This window comes from Marmota marmota, unplaced genomic scaffold (assembly GCF_001458135.2).
Source record: "Marmota marmota marmota unplaced genomic scaffold, marMar, whole genome shotgun sequence".
Taxonomy (NCBI): Eukaryota; Metazoa; Chordata; class Mammalia; order Rodentia; family Sciuridae; genus Marmota; species Marmota marmota.
The window spans coordinates 3,432,014-3,459,879 of record NW_025999932.1 but is presented as its reverse complement, the minus strand read 5'-3'; the positions used below and the strand labels follow the sequence as shown (position 1 = coordinate 3,459,879).

At 45.4% G+C, this 27,866-nt stretch overlaps 1 protein-coding gene and 1 long non-coding RNA gene across 9 annotated transcripts in view; both read left to right on the top strand.

Annotated features, from left to right (window-relative positions):
- The window catches only part of Myo16 (myosin XVI), a 420,601-nt gene that overhangs the window by 231,179 nt on the left and 161,556 nt on the right, over window positions 1-27,866 (top strand). The window lies entirely within an intron of this gene.
- Window positions 1,545-27,866, top strand: LOC125616034. Of its 5 annotated transcripts, none has more exons than XR_007346644.1 (3): window positions 1,545-1,671; window positions 8,859-8,864; window positions 20,747-20,793. It is a non-coding gene; the product is annotated as an uncharacterized LOC125616034 (long non-coding RNA). The 5 variants fall into 5 exon arrangements; XR_007346642.1 differs by lacking the exon at window positions 20,747-20,793 and adding an exon at window positions 27,600-27,866 and having other exon boundaries at window positions 1,555-1,671; XR_007346641.1 differs by lacking the exon at window positions 20,747-20,793 and adding an exon at window positions 22,632-22,669 and having other exon boundaries at window positions 1,555-1,671.

Below are 27,866 nucleotides of genomic sequence, written 5' to 3'. Positions count from 1 at the left end.
AAACTTGGATCTGTATCCACAAATAATGCAAGGAAAGGTTGTATTTGCCGCAGTCTGGCTGGGCACAAAATAACCGAGCCACCACAAAGCCTTGTAGATTCAAACAGCAACTCTTTATTCCCGAACTCTCACCGACTCTACACGCACATTCTGGGAAAAATACACTCCCTCCACCGGGCTCTGCATAACAATACTCTCAGAACCCCGCAAGAACTCAACATGAACTCAAGGAGCGGGCGCCTGAGGCAGCAGGATATGCCCTATTCCCAGCAGGATCCACCCTAAACCTGGAGCCACCCTAATCCCTGAGCAGGGTCACCTTTCAACCAAAAATGCCATGCGTCATTCCTACTTGGCTATGGCTCTCAACATCTCCCCCCTTCTGTTTAATTAAGCAACAAGCGATGTGGCTTAGGGACCATGCCTGTTAGGTTGTCCAATTCAACATATGGTCCTTACCCGTCATCGGATGATCTGACCTCTAGGCGTCAGCCTCCTGTCTTAGGTTGGTACCACTGCAATTGGATCATACCCGTCACCCGTCACTGACTACTGGTCCATCATACAGCCATACTTGTGGATAGGCCTGTGCACCAGTGGGGAGGGGGTGAGGTTCTTTGCCTCACCTCTGTTGGCCCCCAAATTTTAGACCATCACTAGTAGAAGGGAGGAGGATACAGAAATGCCACGACACCAAGCCAATTGACGGCTCCTTTGAAAAATTGTACCACCGGTGACACCATCAGCAAAGATACGCCAGCACTACCACAATTCGCTGCACCAACAGATAGTTCACAATGCATACAAGTGATACATAGTCCAGGCAAGTTCTGCAAGCAGTTCAAAGCGGAGGAATCTATCAATATGTCCATTTCCTCCCAAAGTAAATCAACTCCTTGATTGAGCATTACTTGTTGAGTTATATTCATTGATGCATCAGTTTATACAGTTTACTGTGATAGCTATCATAGAAGCTATAGTTTGGTTTTATCTTTGTCTTCACTGGCACTGGGATGAAGATAGGAATTCTGGCAATGATGCTAAAAAGAAATTATGTAACATTCCAACAGGTACTAAGAAAACAATTTTCTGAACAATTTACATTATCCTGAACAGAATTATTAAGTATAATGAAAATGAAAGATGAAAGTAAACAAACAGATCTGTTAACCTCCTTATTTGTACACATATTAAAACAATTTTCAACAGCTGTTTACCCAATCTAAATTAAACCATTAAAATCACGTGAATAAAAAAAATTCAGATCCATTTATACATGAGCGCTCCTCATATATGATCTATGGACATACGCACATACAGACATACAACACAAAACAGAAGTGTGCACACATAACATACCACACATAAGACAATAGTAAAGGCCTTGTAGCTTTACACAGGTGAAATCTCCATTGCAATGTTTAAAAACTCCACAGTCAAAAAATAAAACTGATCAGAAAAACATTAACCTAGGTCTGTATGAGCTCAAAAAATAAAATAGAACTTTATGATGTGGGAAAAGGCAATAATAAAATAGATATTGAAAAAAGCATCCTGATTAATCACTGTCGCAACACGGGAAACCTCACCTGGCCCGGACACGGACAGGATTGACAGATTGATAGCTCTTTCTGGATTCCGTGGGTGGTGGTGCATGGCCGTTCTCAGTTGGTTAGAGCTTGGTGCTGATAACGCCAAGGTGGCGGGTTCGTTCCCCGTTCCCCGTACGGGCCACCAAATGCCACAGTCTGTCTGGGCACAAAATAACCGAGCCACCACAAAGCCTTGTAGATTCAAACAGCAACTCTTTATTCCCGAACTCGCACCGACACTCTACACGCACGTTCTGGGAAAAATATACTCCTTCCACTGGGCTCTGCATACCAATACTCTCAGAACCCTGCAAGAACTCAAAGGAACTCAAGGAGCGGGCGCCTGAGGCAGCAGGATACGCCCTATTCCCAGCAGGATCCACCCTAAACCTGGAGCCACCCTAATCCCTGAGCAGGGTCACCTTTCAACCAAAAATGCCATGCGTCATTCCTACTTGGCTATGGCTCTCAGCATGTATTTGCAGTATTCCTAACTCACAGAGATTCAGGGGAAGCTTAAGGTTTTGCAAGTGTACAGATCCACTTTTAAGTCACAGAAAGTCTCAAAAATTTGGATAACTTTAGACTTTTATTGTTTATCAATCCCTTGAAATTTTGTAATCATGTCAGAAAAGATGATCAATTTAAAAATGTTAACCCCCATGGCTGAAGTTGGCAGGCATGTTGGAATCGGTGGCACAGGCATTTCTATACTTTATTGGCAAATTTTCAAGAGAGAATCAACATAAAGAGGATCTATTCTAATAAGTAACAAAGGGAAAACAAGTGGAATCAGCTGTCTTCTCTTGGAGGGTAACCCATTTCCTGGGTCACAGCAAAACAGGTTCAAGGTGAATAACACGTTACATTTCAAACAGTTGTCCTTCTCCTCCTCAATTCCTAGTAGGTTTCTTTCTAAGTGAAAACCCTGGGGGGTGGCCCAGGTGAAGTTTGATGAGCAGTTGATGAAGAGGAGGGAGTGGCTCCACTGTTGTGGCCGGGCCTTGGCGTCTGGGCAGCTGCCTGTCCTGGACTCTGCACACGGGGCCACCTGGCCAGCAGCCACTGTTCAAGGGCCATGTTTAGTGGTCTCGGTGATTCAAGAATCGAAACACACGGACATTCACTAGGTCTAATTCAAAATGATTTAGCTCAAGAAGGCAGAAAGACATCATGATAATAGCAATAAGAACAGCAACAGACAGACAATGTATTTTATTTCTTTAACACTTTATTGTTGACAAATATAAATTACCTTCAGGAGGTTTCCTGTTAAACGGCCAAACATGACCTCTTACTGTTGAGGAAGCCACAATGCGGGGAAATTGTGGGGGGAGCCACTGCCCGCCGCCTGCCTTCCTCCCAGTGCTCTGCCTCTGAGAAGCCCACTTTAGAACCAGGGCAGCAGTGTGCTGGCCATCTCCCACACTGTAACACTCTGAGACAGAGGAGACCATGTATCATTTAACTTTTCATGAGAATGTCATCGCTATAAAACTCGCTATTGCAACCCAGGGTGATGCACACAGGGCCCCACGTCTGCTCCCCAGCACCCACACATGGCCCCATGGCGGTGCTCTCTGGGTCCCCTCCCTAGGCCCTGGCCTGTCCCTCCCTGGCAGATTCCTGGAGTTCACTGGCTTGCTCCTGGTGTATGTGAGAGACGACAGGCGGCGCCCATTTTCACCCTGCATCTTAGCTGACAGATAACTTCATGAACTAAGGCAGACGAGGTAATAGCAACTCCATGTGGAGGTAACAACTGGGACTATGAACAAGCCGCGTCCGGCCACAGCCCCAGTTAGGCTGACTCATTCACCAGGTCCCCTGTCCCTGAGATGGACAGTGCCACGTGGTCCTACATCAAGAGCGGAGGCTGTCACTCACTCTCTGGGAGCCCAGGAGGAGACAGTCCCGGGCTTTCCTGTCCAAGTCTGCTTCCAAACCCCAGTGGAGACCCTCAGTGTTGGGGAGGCAGCGTCCTCTGTGCAGAAGGGAATTGAGGGCTCTGGGTGAGCCGCTGTGCCTGATGCTCAGGCCCTAGGTCCACAGCTGGAGGCTGGGTTTTGAGATTCTGGTTGGGAGAGCTTGGTCTCTGTTTCTAGTGTTTGTGGAAGCAGAGAGCTGAACCTGGCTGCCACTAGATAAACGCAAGACCCCTGTACTTTGTTCATTCACCTCTTGCCATCAATTCACACTGAACTGATAACGTTTCATGACTAAATAAGATTTTAAATGATGTTAGGTAAATTCTAACGAGTGACTAATGAGAAAAGCTGGATCTGACTTCTTGTGTATCCTTGGACTGCACACCTCTGTGAATCGCCAGCTGACTCGCAGTGCCCACCACAAGATCAGCAAAGCCCTACGTAAGCCACACAGAGAGCCCATGTACAGCTTCCTGGGATCTCACACACAGGAGACCAGCAAGCACGGCTGGGCGTGGAAGATGGGGTCTTCCCTTCCTTCTCTCCCTGGGAAGGTTCTCCTGGAAGCTGTGTCTTCCAGGGAGACTTCCTTCTCCCCAGGCAGCCACCGTCCTCCCTGGGGCCACAGGGAAGTCCTGCTGTGCTAGCTCTTCCTGGGAGCCACTGGGAGGGCTTCCAGGGCCTCTTCTTCCCGGGTCTGCATGTGTGACAGGGAGCAGCAGTCCCTCCTGTCTTGCCAGTGTCAGGGTGGAGACAAGAGCACGTGCAGCAGGGTCCCCAGCCCTGACTCCACGGGGTCTGCACAGGTTCCATCCGGGTTCACACTGGGCCTCACCACCATCTGAGCAGCGAACCTGGTGAGAGAAGAGGGTCCCGCGGCCCTTCCTGGGCTCTGCGCTCTTCCTGGGTTTACTTCTGCCTTCTTGTCATGGAAATCTTTCCTTTCTGTGATCCTGCTTGGCTCTTCCTAATGTCATTCAAAGCTCACCCTTCAGTATTTTTTGTTCCATTAACTAAGAAAATTGCAATCATTTGGGGAAAACCTGGGTGGACATAATAAAATCATCTTTGATCTGAAGAGAGCACAGTAGGTACCAGCGTGGGGGTCGCAAGGCTGTGTGTGGTGCTTCTGCCCCAACGCCGCGCATAGAGTCCTGCATGGCTCTCTGAACCGCAGCTGCATTCCTGCTTCTTTTGGTACCGCAACTTTGAACAAGAAGGATGGGTGGTGAGAAGACGCCTTCCTGTGCCTCCCTCCCTTTGCAGTGTAATTGGGGGTGAGACCTTTCTGCCCCCGAGGAGGAGCTCCGGCTGGTCTTTGGCTCACTTGTCAATCAATCCCAGTTCTTTAAGTTCCCAAGTACCCAGTACTGGGGTTTCTAGGGCCAGAGCCAAGGATGGTGCTGGTTGTCCTCAGGATCGCAAGTTACAGTGCCCCAGCCTGCACTGTGCTGCTGCTTCTGGGAGAAACGGGGACCAGGGGCAGAGGGGAGGAGCTTCTTAACCGAAGCACTAAGGATTCCCCGCTGCAGGAGTAGACCTCGCTGGCCCTGCCTCCCGTCACTCTGCCCCTCTCTGCCCCAGCCTCCCTGGGTAAGAAATGCTGTCCTGCCTGGGCAGTCACTCCCACTACTGGCTTGCCTCAGCACAGCCCAATGGACTGGGGCTCACATGACCAATAGATTGTGTCCTGCAGTTCCCCAGCAGTGCCTCCAGGAGAGTGGACTCTCTGGGTTGAGGGTGGAAAGGGGATTGGGAACCAGATTGCGCCATGAGAAGCAGTGGACCTTCCAGGTGCCCACCTTCAATAATCAATAAACAAAGGATGTGCTCCCAGCACGTCAGGATATCGCCTGTGTGATTCTGAAATTCTGAAATTCTATTCTCATTTCAGAGATTAGAGACCCCAAAATGTAACCAATAATAACAGAGCTCTTTCTAAAGAGATAAGTGATATTTTCTAATCCTTAAAATTGAACCTATCTCATAATGAACACTTAAACCACGGACATTCAGCAATCAATGTTCAATTTAAAATTATTTTTCCTAACTTGAAGCCTGCATCAGAATTTTGCAAGAGAACAGAAGATTGGGCAGCTATAGGATTATTAGAAACTTAGAATTCTTTATATTTCTCCAGACACCAAACGTGCATTGATTTCAATTCATTTGCTTCGTAAGTTATGAATAAAAAATAGAGATATACATATATCCACGTATGTAATTATATATAATAATCTTAATGCATTACAATATATTTCTTGGATATCCATACTATATTCATACTTATATTTTATTATATTTATTATTTACCGTAAATAAGTACATGGTATACACATCTAAGGTTGTAGTATACATATCTAAGAACTATAACCTACAGAGCATTCCCCCATTTAGTATAAGTAACACCTTAAGAATAAATAGATTGAAGTTAGCAATAAGTGAATTCGAAGATACAACTCAGCAACATGGCAGAGGAGTATTGGAGATACTGCTTTCATCGATTCGGTTTTTGTCTGCATGACTGAAATCCACATTTTTGGCCAGCACCATTTGACCTGTCAATACAGTATAGTAAGTAAATTGAGTTTTAAACATATGCATAGATGTGGTTTTGCTTTCCGTTTAGCTCTCAGTTTCTGAAGGCTTCTTGTACTACGTCTTGCCATGTCATTGACATGAGCACTTCAGAGCATTGTTATTAACTGCGTGAGCTTGAAGCAGGCATTTACCAGGCTGATAGCTCTGATAGCTCATGTGTTGCTCATGGTTATTTGGAGGTTAAAGAGACTGTGCACATGAAATGGCTATCACAGTACGGACAGTGGTGGCCGTGGCTGGTAGGGGGACTTCCTGGTTATGTTCTTTGTTTATGAAGGAGGAAAGGTTTTTAAAAACATAGATGGCGCAGAGGGAAGCCCAAGGTACCGTCCAGTCTCTTCCTTCAGATTTTGCACTCAGTAATCGGATTGTTTTAGAAGCAGTAAGTAGAGGAGATGGTTTTGTTTTTAGAAATAGAAATGTCACTATTCACCTAACACTGCTGGGGCCTTAAGGGGCTTCACGTGGGTTCTTGGAGGTGAGCCATGATCGTGGATTTGCGTGGACAGCTTCCCACAGTTTGCTTTCTGTCTTACACAGGTGTAAGGTGTTTGCAGAGCGCCTGACTCAAGGCCAGAGGAGAGTTTGTGGTCTTTGATTATTGCAAAGAGAAGGTGCGCGTGGGTGAGAAATTTCTGTCTCCCTGTCCACAGAAGTGTCTGGAGGGAAGGAAATAACAGGGCAGGGTGCTCCTTGCAGTGGAGGGACTGGGGGCCTGGTGTCCTGACATAGAAGGCCTTCAAGAGCAGACAGCCATGCTGCCGGGGCACAGGGGCCAGGCAGGCGGCGAGGTAGAGGGCAGAGGGTCTGAGGTGTCAACATGAAGGTGATGATCTTTCCCTGGGAGGCCTGGAGCCACCATCCCTGTGATAGTCCAGGTTTGGTCTCCTCCTCCATATCTTAAGGTTGACTGTGCCGTTGACCAAAAAATGTCACTTTTGAAATTTCTCTATTAAATATCCCCTTTGCTGAATATCTGGACTATGGGTTTAAGTAGCAAAAGGAAGTGCTAAACAGAGGAGAAGGAGTATAAGGGAAACTATTTTCAGTCAGTGTGGAATTCCCCAGAGGCCCAGCAGGATGCCATCAGCACATTTCCCAAATGGCCCGTGTGTCCCCAGCAGTCCAATTGATGGAGTCGTGAAAGTTGGCAACTTAAGCAGTATCTCAAAATTAATGACTCACCCTCCAGAATGAGCAAGAAGAATACATCCCAAAGGCTGGAAACTGAAGTCCTCTCAGCATATTAGGCTGGTGCCCCTGGCCCAGCATCCACAGCCTTAAGAGAAGGGTCCAGATGCAAGTAGGCCATCTACACCAGCCAGAGAGCAGCCAGCACACCCGCCTGTGACCCCGCCACTCAGGAGGCTAAGGCAGAGGATCCCAAGGCCCAGGCCAGCCTCAGCAATGTAATGAGGCTGTGTCTCCAGGAATAAATAGGGCTGGGGGTGCACAGTGGTAGAGCACCTCTGGGTTCCATCCCTAGCACTTCAGGGAAAAGAAAAAAAGAGTAGAGCAGCCACTGAACATTCTTCGCAAAGGTAACTTTCTTAACTAGATGGGCCAAGTATTTTAGGAGAATTCATTATAGCCTGGAAGAATCATGCAGACTGGTTTTTACAAAGCGGCCATTAGCATTTTGGAAGATCAGCATTTGGTCTGAAGACTGTCTCTCTGCCTCAGGACGCTGAGGGCTGATCTTTACCTTGAACTCTGAAAGGAAGGTGGATTAGAGAGGATTAGGTGAAGCTGGTTCAAGTTTCTGCTTCCTAATTCCATGCACTTCCTTTGTTCTCCTAAGGCTCAGTTCCTGCGCTACTAGTTTAGACAACTTGGTGTTCTGTGTGCTCACCACTGTTTGGTTCCTGAGGATTTTATGTCAAGGGAGTATTGCTGCTCTTCATACTAAGTGATAGATTTCCTCTGGCTTCCATTTGTTTGGGGTTGAATCAATCAGGTAGCACTCTGTGCTTATGAAATGTGTAGGGTTTCCCCACTTCTTCAAGGTGGCCACCCAGTGAGTGGCATGAACACCCATGTGTACATCCATACAAACACAAGTTAATGGTTTTCCATACCAGTGCTGGGAATTAGTTGCCCCCAAATCCATATATGTGGGCTGTAATCATTTCTTAATTTATTAAATAAATTCATGCATCCTGAATTCATACCTTCAGTATTATTGATAGTTTCCTGATATTCCTGAGGATTTTTAAATGTAAGTAATTTTGTAATGATTTTCTAGCTGACTTTTTATTTTTAAATCAAGGAATTATCTTTTGAAATTTTAAGTAAAATTTATTATTTTAAAATCATACATAAAATACCTCCAAATATGCCAATACTATTATTTAAATACTGACATGATGGTAAGTATGTTAGTCTATTTTATAAGAGTTTTTTTTTTTTTTTTAAAGTAGATAGGGTGTTTGGAGTATAATGAGTGTCCAAGTTCTCTTCCATTGGAGACAGAAAACCAGAAAGTTTGTCTGTAAACCGCTCTGGCCTCAGGATGGGGTGATAATGAACCCTACATGTCCCAGGGTTGAGGTGTGGGTCTGCCCTGCTGGCACAGGGCATCTGTGGCTTCACCACGCATCCAGTGACAGCTTCAGGTTTCATCTTGAGGCTTTTCGTCTTGTTGCATTTTGCTTTCTCTTCAGGGGCCTTCGCCGTTACTCCTGCCACCAACTTCCCAGGTCAGTGCCCACCCTGGCTATGCTGAGCACAGTAGCAGGTGGAGGTGTGTCAGTGTGCTCTAGGCTGTGGTTGACTGTTTTTTTTTTTTTTTTTTATTGAAGTGCAATCAGTGATCAGCAAGGCACAGTAGGTCTGAGACTTAGGGATCAGAGAGCACTGACACTGAGGGGGGCTCACCGTCTTGTTTTATAGGATGCAGAAGCATAAAATTCAGGTCAAATGTGTGTGTGTGTGTGTGTGTGCGTGCGTGCGTGTGGTGTCTCTGTTTTATTCTCAAATTATTTCACCAAGAAGTTTTGTTTCTTTTTTTAGAAATGTCAGATTCTAGGTATGATTTTTAAAAGAACTAGAATATAGCCATAACGGATGTGACAAATTGTTCTTACCAGAAAATAATAAGTTGTTCCTACCAGAGTATAACTGGTTTATCTTTTACAAGGAATTGAAATCGTCTTGGGCAGGGTAACTCTTTTGGTAAAAGTGGGACAGTTTGCTGGGTGTAGCTCAGTGGGGGTGGGGGGTCCGGGCGGGTGTGAGCTGCAGGTTCCATCCTTGCACCACACGTGAAAGAGTTTGAAGATGAACATGTTCCAAGGGCGGCAGCCACTGCAAGCGCTGGGCTGCTGACTCTGTCCTCCACCATCACTGCACCTGGGCAACCTCCCCAGCGCACGCGTTCATTCCTCGGGAGGGACCAGTACTGGGGATACTGTGAAGACATTCCTGCCACTCGGGGAGTCCCAGGGGGTCTTAGGGGGTCTGTGGCAGGATGGGGAACAAAGATAAAACATACTTCCTGTCGTTCCCAGGGGACTTGACACGGTCTGTTGCTTCCAGGTCCTATTTCCTTCCATCCTCGAATCTAGTTGAGGGCCACAGAGGAAGGAGAGCACATTGAAAATCAGCGCTAGGTCTGGGGACGGGTAATTAAAGAAGGTTTAAAGGGATCATCACTAAAGCCCTCATGTCAGACTTGCCCTGTCTTGGCTTGGCATGCACATTTCCATCTCTCTGACAGCTTCTTTTACGTGTGCATTCCCCAGACATGCTCAGAGCCTCTCCACAGCTCAGGCTTCGAGCGCCCAAACAGCCAGCAGAGGAGCAATTTTCTGTTCCTCCCAACTGAATTATCCCAACTATCACCCTGATCTCCTGTCTCTGACTCCTGTGGCTGCAGAACCTGCCTGCAGTTTTTGCTCAGTCAGGATCAAGAACCACACATTGCAGGCTCTCCTTAGGATGGAAGTATGATTCAGGGCTGCCAAGGACCCCTGCAACCCCAGTACCCTAGAGTTGGGAGGGCGGAGCCACAGTAATCAAATGGGAGGTAGGTGCTGAGGGTGGGCTCACTCCCTCGGCTGGGGAGCCTGCTAAAACTCAGCTTCTGCATCCTAGTCATGGGGGTGGGATCTGAGTTTTCATTGATAGCAAGTCCCAGGTCATGACGACCCTTCAGATGAGTGAGCCTCATGGGGTTAGCCAGACTCTAGAGCGAATCAGCACAGTTTGCACTGTACCTGAACTTCATAGCATGTCACACAGGCATTACATGTTTGAGGGTCTATTTGAATTTTTCAAATATCTGTTTCCCCAGCATATTGAACAACAACACAACTGCAGAGTTTTGAAATTGTAGCCCTCAAGTCTAGGCAGGTAGTGAGACCACACCAGGTCATTTAATGCAAGGAATTTAATTTAGGAAACGAATTACAAAGGTATTGGACAGACTGAGACAGCCCAGAATTAGACAGATGCAGAACACTGCCATCCCTAGGGCTCTAAGGACAAGGATTGTTTTGAGACCTCAAGGTCTAAGTCACCTGGCGGTGGTTGGGGTGGGGGTGTGGGGCTGGAGGCTGGAGCCAGAGCATCCTGGGGCAGATGGTAGTACATTAGAGTAAAAGGGCCTTGGGGCTTTCCAGAATTCGTCCCCTTTCCTTGCTGGAAGAAGTTGGCACAATCATCACCAGATTTAAGTGTTTTCTGCTCCTGGGCCGGTGGCCATGCCACTCCTCACTGACCTGTGCTGACTTGGGACTCTGTGGCCATTGCAGAGCGGAGCAATGTTAAAAGTAACTTGCGTATTTTACACAAGCTCCTGTTGTACTCCCAGAATCCCACAAGGGAGCCCTTGATGCCCTTCAGATTTCCAGAATGCAGAGAGTCAAGAGACTTAGCCCACAAAGTGGACCAGGGGGTTGAAAAGCAGAGGAAGAAGGAAATGTCCCAAATGCATGGGTTTTGACTACTATTTTGATAACAAAATTGAAGGTTGATTTGCCCAAGAAAACACCTGACCCTATGATGTATTTAACAGCATTTGAGAATCCTAAATAAAATAGCTTCCCCCACCCACTCTCCCCCTCGTTTGATCTGATTTTTAGAAGTTCAGGAAAGGACAGGACCTAGCATCTACCCTCATTTTACAGACACAAAGTGAAACTTGCCAAGGTCACCTGTGTACGAAGGCATCTGGTTAAAACCCATGTTTTAATTTACATACCAGCGTCAATCTCCTCCCATACAGCACTTATTGAAATGATTATAAAGATTTCAACTTTCTGGTGGGAATTATAAATCAAAGAGATGTCTGCAGGAAAGATAAGAATCCAGAAATCAGCTCATAAGTAATTAATTGTTGGTTAAAAAAAAAAGACAATTTGATTATTGCCTTGTTAATTATAATGAAAGTACTTAACTCTTAATAAAGGGGTTTATATTATTAATTTTCAAATACCTCATAAAAATAGTAAAACACCTGCTGTGCATTTGTGAGGAAATGAAAACAGACTTACCCAGTTTTCCCATTTAATGCGTAATATCTTTTTTATATATCAGATTTTATTCTTTTTGAAAAAGTTTTAATAATCAAGAAGAGAACAAAGTAATATAGGAGGAACCTGTCTACCTACCACCTAGAATTAACACCATTAATACGTCATAACTTTGGCTTTGGATTTTTATACAGCTGAAAAAAGCAGAGAAGTGGAACTAAAAGTGGAGATCCTTTGTCTTCCTGCGTAGACCCTTTCCTGGCCTTCCCTCCCCAGAGACAACAATATAATCCATTTTATAAATCTCCCAGATTTTGATTTTTTAAATTCCTCTAGCTATTGGTTTTCCATAACAAATATAATGCACTGTGAGTATCTACAACTAAAATAATATATGTATTTAAAATAAGTATGGAAATGCTAGCCTACAAGATGTCGTCTGTGCTCTCTTGTTCAACCCCACCCGGTTTTTGAGGTTTAACCTTATTATTACATCCAGAGTTAGTTCCTTCTTTTTCCTTGCTGTGTGAATTCCCAGGGACAGGAATCCAGGGTCTTGTCCCTGGCTCCCTGCTGAGGCACATGGAGTCTCCTTTCACTTGTCTCTCGGGTCACCAGTGTCCTCGTCCTGTACATGTCTTCAGAAGTGAACGCTGAGGATTTTCCCCAGGACATATGTTTAGTAGCAGTTCCTGCGGGGAGAGCATCAATCTGCATTCTCTGATCAGGAGGAAAGTCGCATGCATTCAGGAGAGCAGCTGCACCCTGCGCCATGGTGACGTGGGCACAGTGGACACATTTTCTAGTCTCCCCGGTGGTCTGACCGTAGGGCCTTATTGTGGACATTCTTCTACTCTAGGGTCATCTTACATTCCCCCAAAGCCTTTAGACTTTCCATCCTTGAAGAACATAATGGCACATGTGAGGAATTCATTTGATCCTGTATTTTTAGTCAGGTATTCAATGATCTCTCCTTATGATTGGCGATGTTTGTTCATGCCCATCCTGATTTTTAATCTAAAACTGTATCAGTGATGTATTGTTTTAATGACTTAGTTCTTTTAATAAGTTGTTATTTTTCTTATTTGTTTTGATTGTCCCTAGGCCTTTATTTTTATATTTGAATTTTATAATCACTTTGTCTACTTATGAAAAATTCTTTTGGGATATTGACTAGAAACACATTTATTTATTAATATGGGGAAACTGTCCCTTTTAGGCTGCTGATTCTTTTCTTCCACAAATATGATCTGTATTTCCTTTGTTCATGTTGCTTATTCTTTTAATAATGTTCATAATTATTTTTTGTCAGTTTATTGCCCATCTTTATTTGAGTTTTTTTTCTACGTACTTTTTACTATGTATTGCTACAATGAATGCCATTTTTCTGTTACATTTTAATTTGTTTATTGGAATAATGAATCTTGAGTTTCCTTTGTTGATCTTGTATCTAGAAATCCTGCTGACTTTTCTTATTAGTTCTAATAATTTTGCTGTGGTGTATCTTACTAAATTGTACTGTATGTGTCCACAGATATCTTTATTCGCTGTTTTCTTGTGTATCTTGTTTCTACTTATTTTATTGCATTGGCTAGCACCACCAGTTCATTGTGGAAAATTTGTGATGGCAACAGATCTTCTGGTCTTTTTTTTTAAATTTTTGATTTGTTTTAATTAGTTATATGACAGTAGAATGCATTTACGCACTTTGATATACATAGATCTTCTAGTCTTGTTCCCAAGTGAATGACAATACTTCTAAAGATTTGAAAGATTTGTCATTAACAATGTACCTTCTTAGAGTTCCAAAGGTATTTTGTGACTGAGACCAAACCTGCTTTCTAAATAATTCCCCTTCTGCTCCCTTCCTTGCCAAAACTCTCTTTTAAATGGATGCTAAGTTTCTTCTAGTGTTTTTCTGTACCTGTTAAAATGATCACAGCAATTCTCTCCTTTTCTTTGCTTGTAGGTGAATTACATTGATGTATGTTGTGATGTGACGTCGTTCTTCATTCGTGGTGAAGACCCCATCTGGTCATGATACACTAGGTTCTAGTTTGCATTTATTTTCATTAGTGAGATGAGAGTCTATTTTTTTCTTCTTATATGATCCCTTGCTTTCAAATTTATGTTAAAGAGGAAATGGGATAACTTTCTCTATTGTTCTTCCTCTAAAATAATTTGTACTAAATGAATATATTTCTTTAATGTCTGGTGAACATTCTAGGAGTTGGAAAGGGCATTGACGCTAATCAGACTGTATTCTTTTTTTCTTGAGTCACAGAGATTTTAAACTTATTGATCATCTTGATCATAGCTTTGTTTTATGTTGTTTCAGTTGATATTATAATTGTAGTTTGATGACTTCTGCTTTCTTGATATCATTTAAACATTTTGCCCAATATTGTGAAGTCTAACACAAAACTTACCTACAAAAATTATTTCAAAAGTCAATTTTTTGTTTTATTGTCATTTTTCATGTTTATGTTATTTTGTTTTTCTCATTTCTACAGCTTGATTATATCCCTTCTTCTGTTTTTTGTCAATTTTGCTCTCTGTCTTCTGAATTCCGGAGTTGAGTCTCCAGTTGAGATTTCCAACGGTTTTCTCCACCCTGAGCCACAAAGGGTCCCTAAGTGCCTCTTGGATCATTCTAGAACTTCCACTGTAGTGTTTCCTTTCTGTTTAGTTCTAAATATGTTGTCTTAAGTTGCTTCAAAAATAAAACAACAAGCAGTTTGTCAGAAAAGTGCATCTGACACTCCATGTTTCCCTTCCTTCATCCAAACTCAGGGATTTTTACCATTAAATAATGAGACTTTTTGATTCTTATGAATACAGGATGAGTGACTTCTATTTCTGTGTGGACTTACTTAAACTGTGCTGCTCATTGCCATGACAACTAAAAACCTCGCAATTTAGCAAATATCTGAGACAAAACCTGCTTTCTAAATAATTCTCCTTCTGCTCCATTTCCTTACCAAAACACTCATATGTGTAACGATTTCCTGAAGAGCTAAAAACCTTTTCTCTGCAACTGTGCATTTGTTTTTCATTATTTTATGAGACCATTTTTATTTTCAAATAGAAGAATCCAAAGAAGTAGAAAAGACTGTGGTTTTACCAAAGCATCTTGCACATTATAATACTTAAAAATTTAAATAACTACACAAAAATGCAAAATACCAGTGAAAAAATGTGCTACTCTTATTATAAAATCACCATGCATTATGGACAAAGCAGTGGTTAAATTCGAAAATTAATCATAATATTTGTGAAAAATTGCTTCAAGAATTATGTAGTTTATTGAACCAAGAAAAAGCCATGTATTCTCACCTTTAATACATGTTCTCGAGAGAGAGCGAAAATAGGCTTATCAGATCTATGAGAATATGACATTTTTGCTATCAAACAGGTTTTTTTCTTTTTTTTTAAATTTTTTTATTGTTGGTTGTTCAAAACATTACATAGTTCTTGATATATCATATTTCACACTTTGATTCAAGTGGGTTATGAACTCCCATTTTTACCCCGTATACAAATTGCAGAATCACATCAGTTACACATCCATTGACTGTTGTTATGTCCTTTGCAAACATTATTTGGGAGAGTTTCAATGCAATATCTAAGAAATTCAGTGACTTAGAAGGCTAATAAACCCCTCTAGCTTTCTCCTTCTCTAGCTCTTTCTTGGGCCAGGATCCCACACAGAGGCTGAAGCCTTTGTGTCTTACACAAAGGCTGGAATTCAGGGTGATGCCGCCGGCCTGCTCTGCCCCATTCCATGCATTTGGCCTTCCAAGCCGGGATAACCTGTCTACCTGGCAGGGTTACCCCAGTCTCTTGATGACGCCACAGTGCCTGTCACTTGGGCCCAGTGGCAGTTCTGCAGGAATAAGTAAAGCTGCGGAGCCGTTCAGGGGGGAGCAGAAGGTCCTGTTCTGCCTGTGGTCCCTGCCCCTGGGAAAGCCCACCCCAGGAGAGCTGTCTGCGCACTGTGTGAGCACCCTTCCATTTAGCTTTCTCACAGAGCTGGACGTGCCTCGCAGCTGAAGGACATCCAGCAGTCTGTCACCTCTGGCTGGCCCTCGCTTCTCTTCACAGTGTCCTGTTAGGAGCAAGTCCTCCTCGCCCAGCTCTCCACAGGTACCCGAGTGATGCATGGCAAAGGAACAGATTTGTGGCTCTCATTTGTCGATTGTTCCCAGAAGTAATCAGGCCTGAGCGAGGGTGACTGCATTGCATCGGCCCTGAGGTTGGTGTTGTTCTCTCCCTTGTGCACGTGAAGAACCTCAGAGAGGTTAAGTCAATGGTCCAGGTTTCACAGTGAGCTCGTGATGGGTTAGGGTATGAACCTGATGTGCCCGACTTCAAACACCTGAGCTTTTCCTTCAGGAAAGTGAAAAAAGGTACTTGTTTTAAAGCTAAAAAGGTTTTGAATCAACCCTTTGAAACTTGGTAATTTTCTCCCTTCCACTGAAAATTTTATCGGGCATGACAATTATGAATGATCGTGGGATTCATTATGCCCTATCCGACACCATGCCATTTTCTGCACCGTGCCATATCCTGCATCACGAGGTATCCCTGCATTATGACGTCTCCCTGATTATGCTGTATCCTACATTGTGCCATATTCCTAGGGCACATAACACATTTTGATCACTGTCCTTTCCCATACCCTCCCTTCCCTCTCCTCCCATCTGCTGCATGTTCTACTCCACTGATCTCCCTTCTATTATTAATTAGTATGTTGTAATCATATGTCACACACACATGATTCACTCTAGTATATTCATACATGAACAAGTATATTGTGATAGGTTTGGTTCCCCAGTACTGTCCATGCCTGCCCCTCCTTCCCCCCTCTAGATGGTCTTCCTCTTCTCTATTGATTTGTCTTCTATTTTTGTGAGGTTCCTTTTTTATTTCTTTGGTTTTTTTCCTCTCTGGCTTGCACATATGAGAGAAAACATTCAATTCCTGACTTTCTGAGTCTGGCTTACTTTCCTTAGCATAATGTTCTCTAGTTATTTCCATTTACCAGTAAATGCATAATCTCAGCCTTCTCTGTGGTGAGTGAAACTCCATTCTATCTGTGAGCCACATTTTCTTTATCCATGCATCTGTTGACAGGCACCCAGGTTGGTGCCATAGCGTGGTGACTGTGAATTGTGCTGCTATTAACCTTGCTATGCCTGTATCAGTTTAGTAAGAGGACTTTAATTCTTTCAAGTAAATAACAAGGAGTGGGATAGCTGGTCATATGGGGGTTCCACTACTAGTGTCTTGAGGAATCGTCATACTGCTTTCCAAAGCTGCTGTACTAATTTGCAGTCCCACCCATCCTGCATGAGCACACCCTCGCCAGCCTTTGTTATTTGCATTCTTGATGACTGCCCTTCTGACTGGGCTGAGATGAAATCTCAGTGTGGCTTTGATTTGCATTTCCCTAAGGATGTTGACCACCTTTTCATATATCTTTTGCTCATTTTTGCTGCTTCTTTTGAGAAATGTCTTAGATCATTTGCCCATTATCATAAAGTTAAATATCTATGGATTTGACAGCCCTGAGTGCAGGGCTCTTCTGTGTTCCTTTGTGTCTGGGCCCTGGCATCCAGCACAGGGCTTTGCAAAACTAGGTGCTAAATCCACGTTTACTGGAAATGACTGAAGTAAGACCTTGCTTAAAAGCTGCTTCCGGGAGAAGAGTCCTGTGGTAGGTTGGAATGAACATACAGAGTCCTGTATGTGCTGTGATGCCTCCTTCCTGCGGGGGTTCAGACTGTCACCTCTCCCTTTGAATCAGAGCTGGCCCACTGATGTGCCCAGACAATACAGCAGAAATGCTGGTGTCCGTTTCCACAGCCTCAGGGTCTCAGTCGCTCTGTGCCTGGGAGCCTCAGCTGGCCTGTTGGAGGACAAGAGACGCACACCTGAGCTGCTCCAGCCAGGAGCCAGCCTGCTGTGAGGCTGTGGGCCACGTCCTCCTAGACTTGCCCATGCCTGTTGGGCTGCCCCAATGACACAAGAACAAATGTCTATGTCACTGGTTTAGGTCTTGGAGTCTTGGGGTGCTTGGTCATCCAAACACAGCCACTTTGCTAGGTCACTCTCGAATTCAGAGCTCTTTGTGGCTGCCCTGTGGAACCTCCAAGTTCAAGCCACTGCATCTATATCTGACTGTGGAATAGACAGTTCTCCATCCCACAAGTGATGGGAGGAGTTCTGAGGTGCTCCCCCTTCCAGGGTCTTTGGCCTGTCATCTTCTGGGCCATTAACATCTCAGCCCTTTGGATGATGAAAGTGCTTATATTAAATTGCGAAGATCCACAGAAGTGCTGGACAATGTGCAGCAGCCAGAACCTCACCTCATGGGGGCAGGAAATGGGGAGCTGCTGCTCAGAGCTACACAGCAGCTCAGGCAGGATTTGCTGGCAGAAAGACTAAAGCACAGGCGATGGCCACCGTGGACAGGGTGCTGTGTCAGGGTGTTTTCCCCACTGAGTGGACTAGAGCTGTTCTGGCCACAGGGACTGGGCATGCATGTGAGAAGATGGACGTGTTCATTTGTTACACATGTAAAGTCAGATCGTTTACCTTAAATACACGCAGCACAATTTATTTTTAAATTCCAGTAAAAATATGAAGGAGGGGTTTGGACTGGAAGTGAATGATCACGAGGGGAAAGGACTCGGACCAGGGAGCAAGATGAGTGCAAATCTGAGCAGCAGGCTGTGCCGCGGCCACACGAGGGTGGAGAGGGACGCGGAGCCCAGACTTGGTGCATTACGAGTGTGTCTGGTCACAGGGTCAGCAGCTCCTGGTGTAGTTGACTCACCTCTTCGCTAGGTTTTAATGTTTTTAATGGATAACAGCAAGCAAAAGATCTGGATTCCTATTCTGAGCCTACCACTTAACATTAATGAAATCTTTAGTAAGACATGTATGTCTTGAGAATCTTAATTCTCTGGGTCCCTGAAACAGTGCTTGTCGCACCCCATCTGCCTGTGCGGGGCTTAGCCTGCTTGTCTCTGGCTTCATTTTGATTTCAAGACCTGTGAGTTTATAATTCCCAGTCAGGGTGAGTTTGAAAATGTCAGTCACATCCAACTAGCTGATGCTTTAGAAATATATTTTGGATCCATCAGACCAAGTCAGTACCTTACGACACCCCGACTCAGACCGTTTTCTGATTGGAGTTCCTGGAGTTGAAATGATGGCGTGCTACTTTTTTTTTTCCAAAATTTTTTTAAATCCACATTTTCCAATGATATTCTCCTCCAAACTGACAGTAATTTGAGATTTTTTTGTTGTTGTTAAAAATATGTGTTAGCTCCAGACTAAAGACTATTCAGAATAATCAAGGTGAGTCATAAGTATGGCTTTGAAACGTGGCCTACATATCGTTTTTCTAGAAACAAATTCCAACTATCTCATGATTAGGTCTCCTGTTCTCTCCCTCCTCTCCCTCAGGGCCACCTCATCTTCTCCCTCCTCCTCCCCCTTCTCCTCCTCCTCTCCCTCCCCCTTCCCCTCCTCCTCTGCTCTCTCCTCCTGCTCCTCCTCCTCTCCCTCCCCCCCTTCCTCCTCTCACCAGTGCTTCTCCATCCCAGCTTCCTATCAGAACCACAGAAGAAAGGGAAAGTTGCTCTCAGGACGGTGTTGCCCAGAGAGTGACCTGGGACATACTGATCTGTCATATTTGTAAACAAATCTAGCAATTCAAGAGGGGGCTTTCTGTCATCATGAGAGAGTTGTGCTTTCTCCTGGGGCACCTCCACACCCAGGGCCCTGAGCAGCTTTGCTCTCAAGATACAGCACAGGCAGATGGAGTTGGCCAGCTATCTGGGCACACTTGAGAGACTACAGTGTCCCATTTTAAAAGACACAGAGACAGATGTTGAGGCCCAAGCACCTGTGCCCTGCTAGACTGGTAACCTCTGCATGTGGATGTACGAGCAACGTGGAGATCCTGACACCGAGGGTGACCTCTCTCAGCTCACTGCTGCCCACGTTGTCTGAAGGAAGCTGAGGACAGGTTCATGCCTCACGCTCCAGCGTGAGCAGTGACAGGCGTGCTGAGGTGTCATAGTGCTTTCTAATCGACATGTCCAAACAGTGAAGAACCATTCACAGTCTTCTCTTTCAGTTTGCAAAGCAGTCATTTTAAGCTCTTGGTCCTCTCCCACTGACAAAAGTTGACACAACTAGCCATAGAGGTCTCACTGCTCTGAGAATTCTCCTAAAGGACCCTGAATGCAGCCGCCCATCCTTCCCACTCTGCCAGCAGTTCTCTCTTCACAATGCGGTACCCCAAACCTGCTCTCTGCAAATGTGACCTCACTATTCTCTGCTACATGGGTGACTCTGAACTGCCTCCTCCGACTCCAGTTATGCAGGAATTTATAGGTCCCTGAGTCTTAGCGGAAGAGCAAGCACTGAAGAAGTTGAGACCTCCAAAGGAGTCCACCTCCTGCCCACGTCACAGTCTCTGTCCACACTTGCCACGGCTGGCTGTCCTTCATGGAATAGCATGTACGTGCCGTACCGTCCACCCACTCACCCAGGGAGTCCACACTCAGGAATTCCTCGTCCCATGAGGAGCACTCTCACCTCCTCTTCAAGGGTCAAAGTACCTTTCCCACTCCACCCCTGACCCCACGCACCACTGCTGGGGTCCACCCTGCACTCTGTCTACCTGAGTCACTGGCCACCAAACCAGACCCAGTCCTCTGAGTGTCCCTCTGATTGGTCCTGAGCTTTTTCTTAGGGTCCTGGACCATCATCTGTGACTCGCCATCTTGTCTGTGCATCTCAGGTCGAGGAAAGCTGAGACTGACCACGTGGGCACTTGGGAGTTTGCTCTGCTCTCCGTCCTGTCCCCTTTTGTGATGTGCATGAATCCCCTGCACAGATCTCCTAGACATCACAGGGGACCTGACTGCAAACCCCGAATCTCACTGATGAGCACTACCCAGTGGGCTCCAAGCTGACACATCAGGAAAGGGAAGGATATGACTGAAATTGGTGTTTCTCTGAACAGTAAGCCCAAATTCCTGCATCATCACATAGGCTCTGTGTGTGTGTGTGTGTGTGTGTGTGTGTGTGTGTGTGAGAGAGAGAGAGAGAGAGAGAGAGAGAGAGAGAGAGATTTGTCATTTTACAAAAAATAGTGCAATCCAGTGACGCAGGATCCTGGTTAGAGGGGTAAGGTGTACCCTGCCTGCTGCACAGCACACTAACAGGGTGTAACAGACTCACGGGGTCAGCACTGCCTGGCAGCAAGAGCCAAGCACAGCCAGAGCCTTTAGACTCCATTGTCGCTGCAAGTTTTATTCCCAAAGGTTTTGCACTGTGTGCTTCCTGGGCTGCTGTGCACTGTTATGACAAGAGACATCTGTCACAAGGAGCCGCCCTGCAGTCTGTGGCTCCGACCCTGTCATCCAGGTGCCTGGAGGAACACGGGAGACTGTTCTCTTTCCCTCTATGGAGGAGTAGTCCTTGGTCTGGAGGCAAGCCCAAGAAACCAAGAGCAGTGGGTAGTTGCCAAAGGTGTCTGGAGACAGGGAGGAGGGCAGATCTAGACTTCGGCACCAGTGCAGACAGCGAGGGGCTAAACGCTGCTGTGATTGTGACCAGCATCTCGAGGACATGCTTCCTTTCTCCTATAAGCTCCGTCCACTCCACCATCTTGTTTGCAATGCCCTTACCTGCTGAGAGGTTTCTGTTCATGAACGGTGCTTGAGCCTCTGGCAGGATCCAGGGTCTATTGTAATACAGTTTCCCATCCCAACATCATGTTTGACTCTGCAGAGCCAAAATAAACACACGTCCAAGTGCCTCTTGCTTGACAAATATTTGAGTAGTAATCTTTGTCCTCTGCATAGCAGTGATTCAAGTGAGCAGACAGCTCTTTGCCATTTTATTCAAATGTAGCCTGGCTCAAGCACGCAGGTTACATAGATGGTTCGGTGACTTCTACACCTGTCACATGACCCTGTCACCTCCAGCTTTGAACTGAAGTTTCCAGTGTACCAGCACTCAGAGGCTCCTTCGTGCTTTGGTTGAATGGGTGGCTTTGGCTCAATGTCATATGTGAAATGCAAACAGAATGTTGAATTCAGCAGGAATTCATTCTTCTTTTATTCCTTTGTGAACTTTTCTTTGCAAAAATGTGAAGGAACATTCCATTACATACTGGTATCTAGTTATTTAATCTACTCTCAATGGGCACTTGGATTTTATCTAGTTTTTATTGTGAATACAGCATCTCTGCATATTCTTGGGCATATCTTTTTTTGGACATAGTACTTATTCTCTTGGATATGTGCCCAGAGAGGAATTTCTGGGTCATTCAGTAGTTATGCGTATAATTCAGTAGATAAAGCCAAACCATGTTCCAAATTTCAAATTTAAGCTACCAACAGCCATGGAGGAGGGGTCTAGATGTTCCATATCCATACATTCAGTCTGTTTCTGGCAATTTCTCTTATGATAACTATTTATCCCTGTTTCTATTTTTTTATCACCATCCTTTTTTAATAATCAACTGTACAACAATTGGTAGCCTAATAATGTTATGTTTATTTAAATAGTCTACTATTATACTAGAATGAAAGTTGATTAAGACTAGGAATGAAAGCATTAACATAGATTACATGTTATTTATGGTTTTAAAAGTAATTAAATCATGTGGTAGGTTGACATGGTTCTTGTTTCTAAAGATACTTTTGGTAACATACATATACATCACTGTTATAAACACAGCTTCTAATGAATAATGACATATGTTCATTAAAAGTATTAAATATTTATGCTTCTAAGCTGTGAGTTGTAAATTCTGCGGATAGGAAGAGTGTAAGTGATGTTTTATTGTCTGTACTCTTTTTATTACCACAGTTTTTGATTAAGTGACCATTTTTAAACCCAGGTGGGAACTGGTCCCTCCCCATTCTGCCTGGGGTAGGGTCAGACCCATGTGTGACCAGCGGTTGGGAGCTGCCCGCGCTGTCCTCAGGGGTCTCCAGGACTAGCGTTTGGTTTGGTTCTGGATCCTCAAGCACTGATGCCTGTGCCTGGGCACTCGCTCCACGTTCCCTCTCGGTGTCCCTCTCCGCAGAACAGAGGCGATTCTGGCATTCGCCTCGTGGCGGAATCAGGGAGTTGCTTGGGTGAAGTTGGGTCAGTGTCTCAGAACACAGGTAGCAGTGCTGGCGCACAGTGATCAATGAGACATGAGCTCCAGCTTCCCCGTCCAAGGCCCTCTCCACGCCCGGGACCCTCAGCTGTGCACTTCCAAACTTCCACATCCAGTGCGGGAAGCGGGAGGAAGAACTGACCTAAGAAGGAGTCGGTTTGCACAGAGCCTCTGAGCAGAGAGGGGGCTGGTGCCTGGGGCCTCAGGGGTCCCCCAGCGCCCTGCTGCACTGTTGGCAGCTGTGAGCTGCTTCCACACTCCCTGGCTTGGTCTCCAAGAGAGATGGGCCTCATCCTTTCTTCAGGTAAAGAATAAAAGGGGCTGGGCGTAGTGGCACAAGCCTGTAATCCCAGTGGCTTAGAGAGGCTGAGGCAGGAGGATGACGAGTTCAAAGCCAGCCTCAGCCATGGTGAGGCACTCAGCAACTCAGTGAGACCCTGTCTCTAAATAAAATACAAAATAGGGCTGGGGTGTGGCTCGGTGGTTGCGTGCCCTTGAGTTCAATCCCCAGTACCCCCACCCTCAAGAAAAGAATAAAAGGGAGGCATCCCCACAAGTAAACAGTGCGGGCTCCTGCTCCTCCCTCCCAGGTTCCTCACGTAGGCTAGGGAAACCTTGCCGCTTAGTGAAGCTGAGCACCTAGACCGGTGGCCTCCACAGTGAATGCACCTGGTTAGTTAAGAAAACCAGCAAACTGCAACCTGCTTTAAGTGAATCTGAGAGCACGTGGACAGCACTGCCCACCTGCACCAGGCCTCAGCACTGGCCCATCCCTAGGGACATTCCATGCTGGCCTCCACATGAGCCCTGCTGCCCCCCAAGGCCGGGAAGCTGGGCAGTGAGGTTGCTCAAGTCATTGTGTTGGTTCCCACCCTGTTCCTCAGTCGGGGCACGGTGGGTCGTGATCAGCCTAGGCGGCTGCTGCGCCTCTGGCTTCTCTAAGGGTTTACACCAAGCAGGGTCAAGCTCTGTGACAGTGGACCAGGTGCTCAGGCACCTCTAGGGAATCTCACCCCTGGGGATGCTGAGGACAAACCTAGGATTCCTCAGCTCAAATGAGGGGTTAGCCCAAGACCTAATGTAGGCCTTCTATTCGACTCAGAATGTTCTCTCTCATCAGTACCTACACACAGGAAGGTCAAATAAAACCCAGGCCAGCCTGATGAGGTGGCTCTGAGTACTCGTGTCTTAATAATCAGCTCACTCCTGCCGGACAGCCTGTTGGCCACTGGGGAGCTGTGGGGACAGTCACAGCAGAAGGTGAGCTAAAGCAGCCCACTGTGGGTCCTTAATATTGCCTGAAGGGCCGAGTCCTGACTGGCCAGAGAGCCCCTTTGTTCCTCCCTGCCAGAAACTGGTGGTGAGTTCAAGTCCTGTGTAAGGAGTGAGACGCCACCGAGGGGGACACCAGTGCTGGCTGCTGCCCGGCACAGGCACCCTGTTGTCACCTTCCGGCCCAGGGTGCTCCTGGGACCACAGGCACATATTTCCTTCACTGATAAGAGACACAACAGACTTTAGAAATGAACATGTTCTGTCTGGAGTAACTGCTAAAATCATCCTAAAATGCTTTAAACTTGCACTTTTTTCAGGGACAATAGATTTTCCTTTCTTATCGTTCTTTTCAAAAATATCTTTATTTTGTAACCAAATATATTTGGAACCCAAAAACTGAAGAAAAAATCATTTAAGAGAGTTCCCCTTTCAATCAAATGTGCGCTGACGCCATTGCTGTTGATCTGGGTCAAAAGCCTTTACACACCTGGGCCACCCAGGCCTGGGGCAGTGCGTCTTACCCTGTGCCATGGCACCACCCTGACATCCTGCCACAAGGGGCGGTGTGGAGGAAGTGGCCTGGTGTCCTGGGGTCTGCGGCCTTTTCCTGAAGTTCTACCAGAACTGTGTGCCAAAATTACAAGGCCCCCATTGGCTAGGTCAGCTGGGAGCCCCTTAGAGGGGTGGAGATGACAGCCGGAGGCATGCCCTGAGACAAGAGGACAGAGGAGGCCTCCGCTCCGAGATGGGCATGTGGCTTCCGCAGAGTGACCTCCATTCTCTCCTGATTTCTGGGATTCCTGCTGCGAACCCTGTCATTGCAAAACCAGCTTCTCTCCCTGCCACTGAGGACTCTACCTCCCTCTCTGCCTGCAGGTGACTGAAGTCCATCTCCTCCACAAGAGGAGAGTGCCCCAGCAGGTGTTCCATCACCTAGATTTTTAATATAAAGTTAAGGGTAGTTCATTGTAGTGCTCAGTGTAGAACACTTGGAAGGCTAAGAAGCCCCTCCGACTTGCCGTCCTCTGACATCTTTAATCTCCCTACTCCTAGGTTCATTTAATCAGGGTTGGATCGTGCCTAATATTGCTGTGGGGTATGCATTTGTTTCCAGCTTTTATTTAGCTTAATGTCGTCCATGAACGTTTTCTGTGTTTTCATAATACCTTTGTAGAGATCCCTTGAATATCTGCTGCTTATCAAATAAACGTGTTCCAATGTAGAAAGAGTGGGATAGCAGGAGGAAGTGACCCAAACCCACCCACCGTCTTCTCTGCTGGCACCGGCTCTTTCTGGTCTTCTGGGTATGCAGTTGGGCTTAGTCCTGGCACAGAATTTATCTGTTGCTTTCTGTTCACTTGGCAGTTTCATTAAATTAATCTATCACATGACGCCTGCTATTTAATTAATTGTCTTTAGTGTGGGCTATTTGTTATCCCTTTGTGCGGCTGTTGCTGTAATTAAGATAACAATGAACATCCTTGTTCACAAGTCTTCACTGCATTTCGTATCATTTTCTTAGCATATGCTCCTATATGTAGAAATATTGTTTCAAATGATGTCAATATTACAAAACTGTATACTAATAACCAAATTGATTCTGAGGAAGCCTTTATCAATGTAAACTCCAAAAATGTGTAGGGGGGGAATCTTTTTCACCCTAATTTTAAAAATTTTATTTCCTTGCAATTTTGAAGAGATGAACATTTTCACCTGCCTGCTAGACATTGATGCGCCTTCCACTTGACCGTTCTCATCCACTCCAGAAGTTTATGCAACAACTTTCTCTTTAAGGTGACTTCAATTTGCTAGAGACACATACACCAGCTATTATCCTGGAATATCATTTATATCACTTCTAATTGTCGCTACCATCTAGGTGGATGCATTTTACTAATCTTATTTTTATACACGAGAAACTGCAGCTCAGAAAATTTAAGTAACTTATCCAAAAAGCATTTGAACCAGGATTTCTATCCAAGGCTGAATAACTCTTAAGGCCCAAGAAACTTCATAGCCGAGTCTCAATAGGAGAAACAATGGGGCTCATTAGGGAACATGAAAGTACGCATGTGCCCACAGACACACAAATACCCATGTCGCGCGCGCGCGCGCGCGTGCACACACACACACACACACACACATGGTGAGCACACACAACCAAAGCAAAAGAACCACCCTGGCTCTTGGCACTACAGCTGATGTGAAGTGAGCTTCATTCCCAACATCTCCCTGTACTCATTAAGAGGATGGAGGTGTCGGTGGATTCACAAGTCTAACAATGAATGACACACCTTTTAAATAAAGCCTGCCTTCAACAGAAACTAATTTCCACAATTTATCTTGCAAAAGACTTTCATAGATGCTAAAGTGTTTGAAAGATCCCATTTGTAGCTTCTTGTGTTAGCATTTAACTCTCTAAGGCGCTGCAAGTCCACTGGAGCACATTCTGTGCTATCTTTTTCTTTTTCCTTTCAAATAGTAGGATGAATCAGACATCATTACCCTGTGTGCATATATGAGTACATAGCCAGTGTGATTCTACGTCACGTACAACCAGAAGAATGAGAAATCAAACTCCATTTATGTAGGATGTGTCAAAGTGCATGCTACTGTCATGTATATATAATTAATTAGAACAAATTTAAAAAAAAACTTAATCAACCAGAGACATACACTGAATGGTTCCTCTGTCTTTTACTTCCTTTCCTACTTTGGCAGGGGAAGTTAGGGTAAGGGGCTTTCAAACGCTCTCCTTGCTACCTATGAATCTCATCTTTTTACAATCTGCAACAAATAATCTAATAGAAAATCATGGGATCATCACTCTACATTTTTAACAGAGGGAAAAGCTCATTTAAGTGATGTATTACAGACTCTAAAGTATTATAGTTGTGTATGTTTGTTAAAAACAAAATACAATTGCAAAAACAGAGTTGGCTGCCAATTTGGTTCTGCAGTCGGAAAAAGCAGCTGGAGAGGAAATAAGGAAAATTGAGCCCCAAACATGAGGGTGGAAACTGGGAGAGCTCTGGGGTACTGACTCAGCGCCCCTACAGCTGAAAGCCAAGATGGCAGGAGTGGCCCTGACCTTGAGGTCAATGTGGGGGACAGGTGTGGTTGCCCTCCTAGGTGGCCGGAGGTCCTCGTGGTCTGAGGCTCCTTTTGCAAGAAGCCACCTCAGGCTCGTGCCCCTGTTGCAGCCCGTGTGCCCGTCCTGTGTCACGCAGGTGGTCTTCCTTCCGTACCGTGGGTGCTCATGTCTAAAACAGTCATCCAGGCTGTCACGAATTCCAGGAGTAACAGCTTACACTGAACGACAAGATTGGTTTTTTAAAATTGCCCTTCAAAATTTCCCTTTCTTCACTCTGTACGACTTCCTCTTTGAAGATCGAATTAGTTTTCAGGTGGCTGAGTTTGATCTATCCCAGGGCCTGATGTTATGTGCCTTCTTGTAGTCAGGCTGCGGAGGCTGGACAGACCCAGGAAAGTAAGCCTCTAGACAAAGGGTCGTGCTTCCCAGGGAAAGCGAGTCAGGTCTCCAAAGACGGACACAGGATGGTTCAGAGAAGCAAATACTATCCCACCCAGGAACCGTTACCTTGTAAAATTAGGAAGCAGAGTGTTTCCATGAGGGCATCTGTTGGCATCAGAGCCTTAGCGGGACACTTTCCTTTTGGTAACCTCAGACTCCCCAGACTCTAAGGTACCTATTTGCATGTTTTTATCCCACATCGGCCTTCCATGCTGTGTCGGGGCTCTGCTGCCCTGAAGGAGCGGGGAGTCGAGGGGCGTG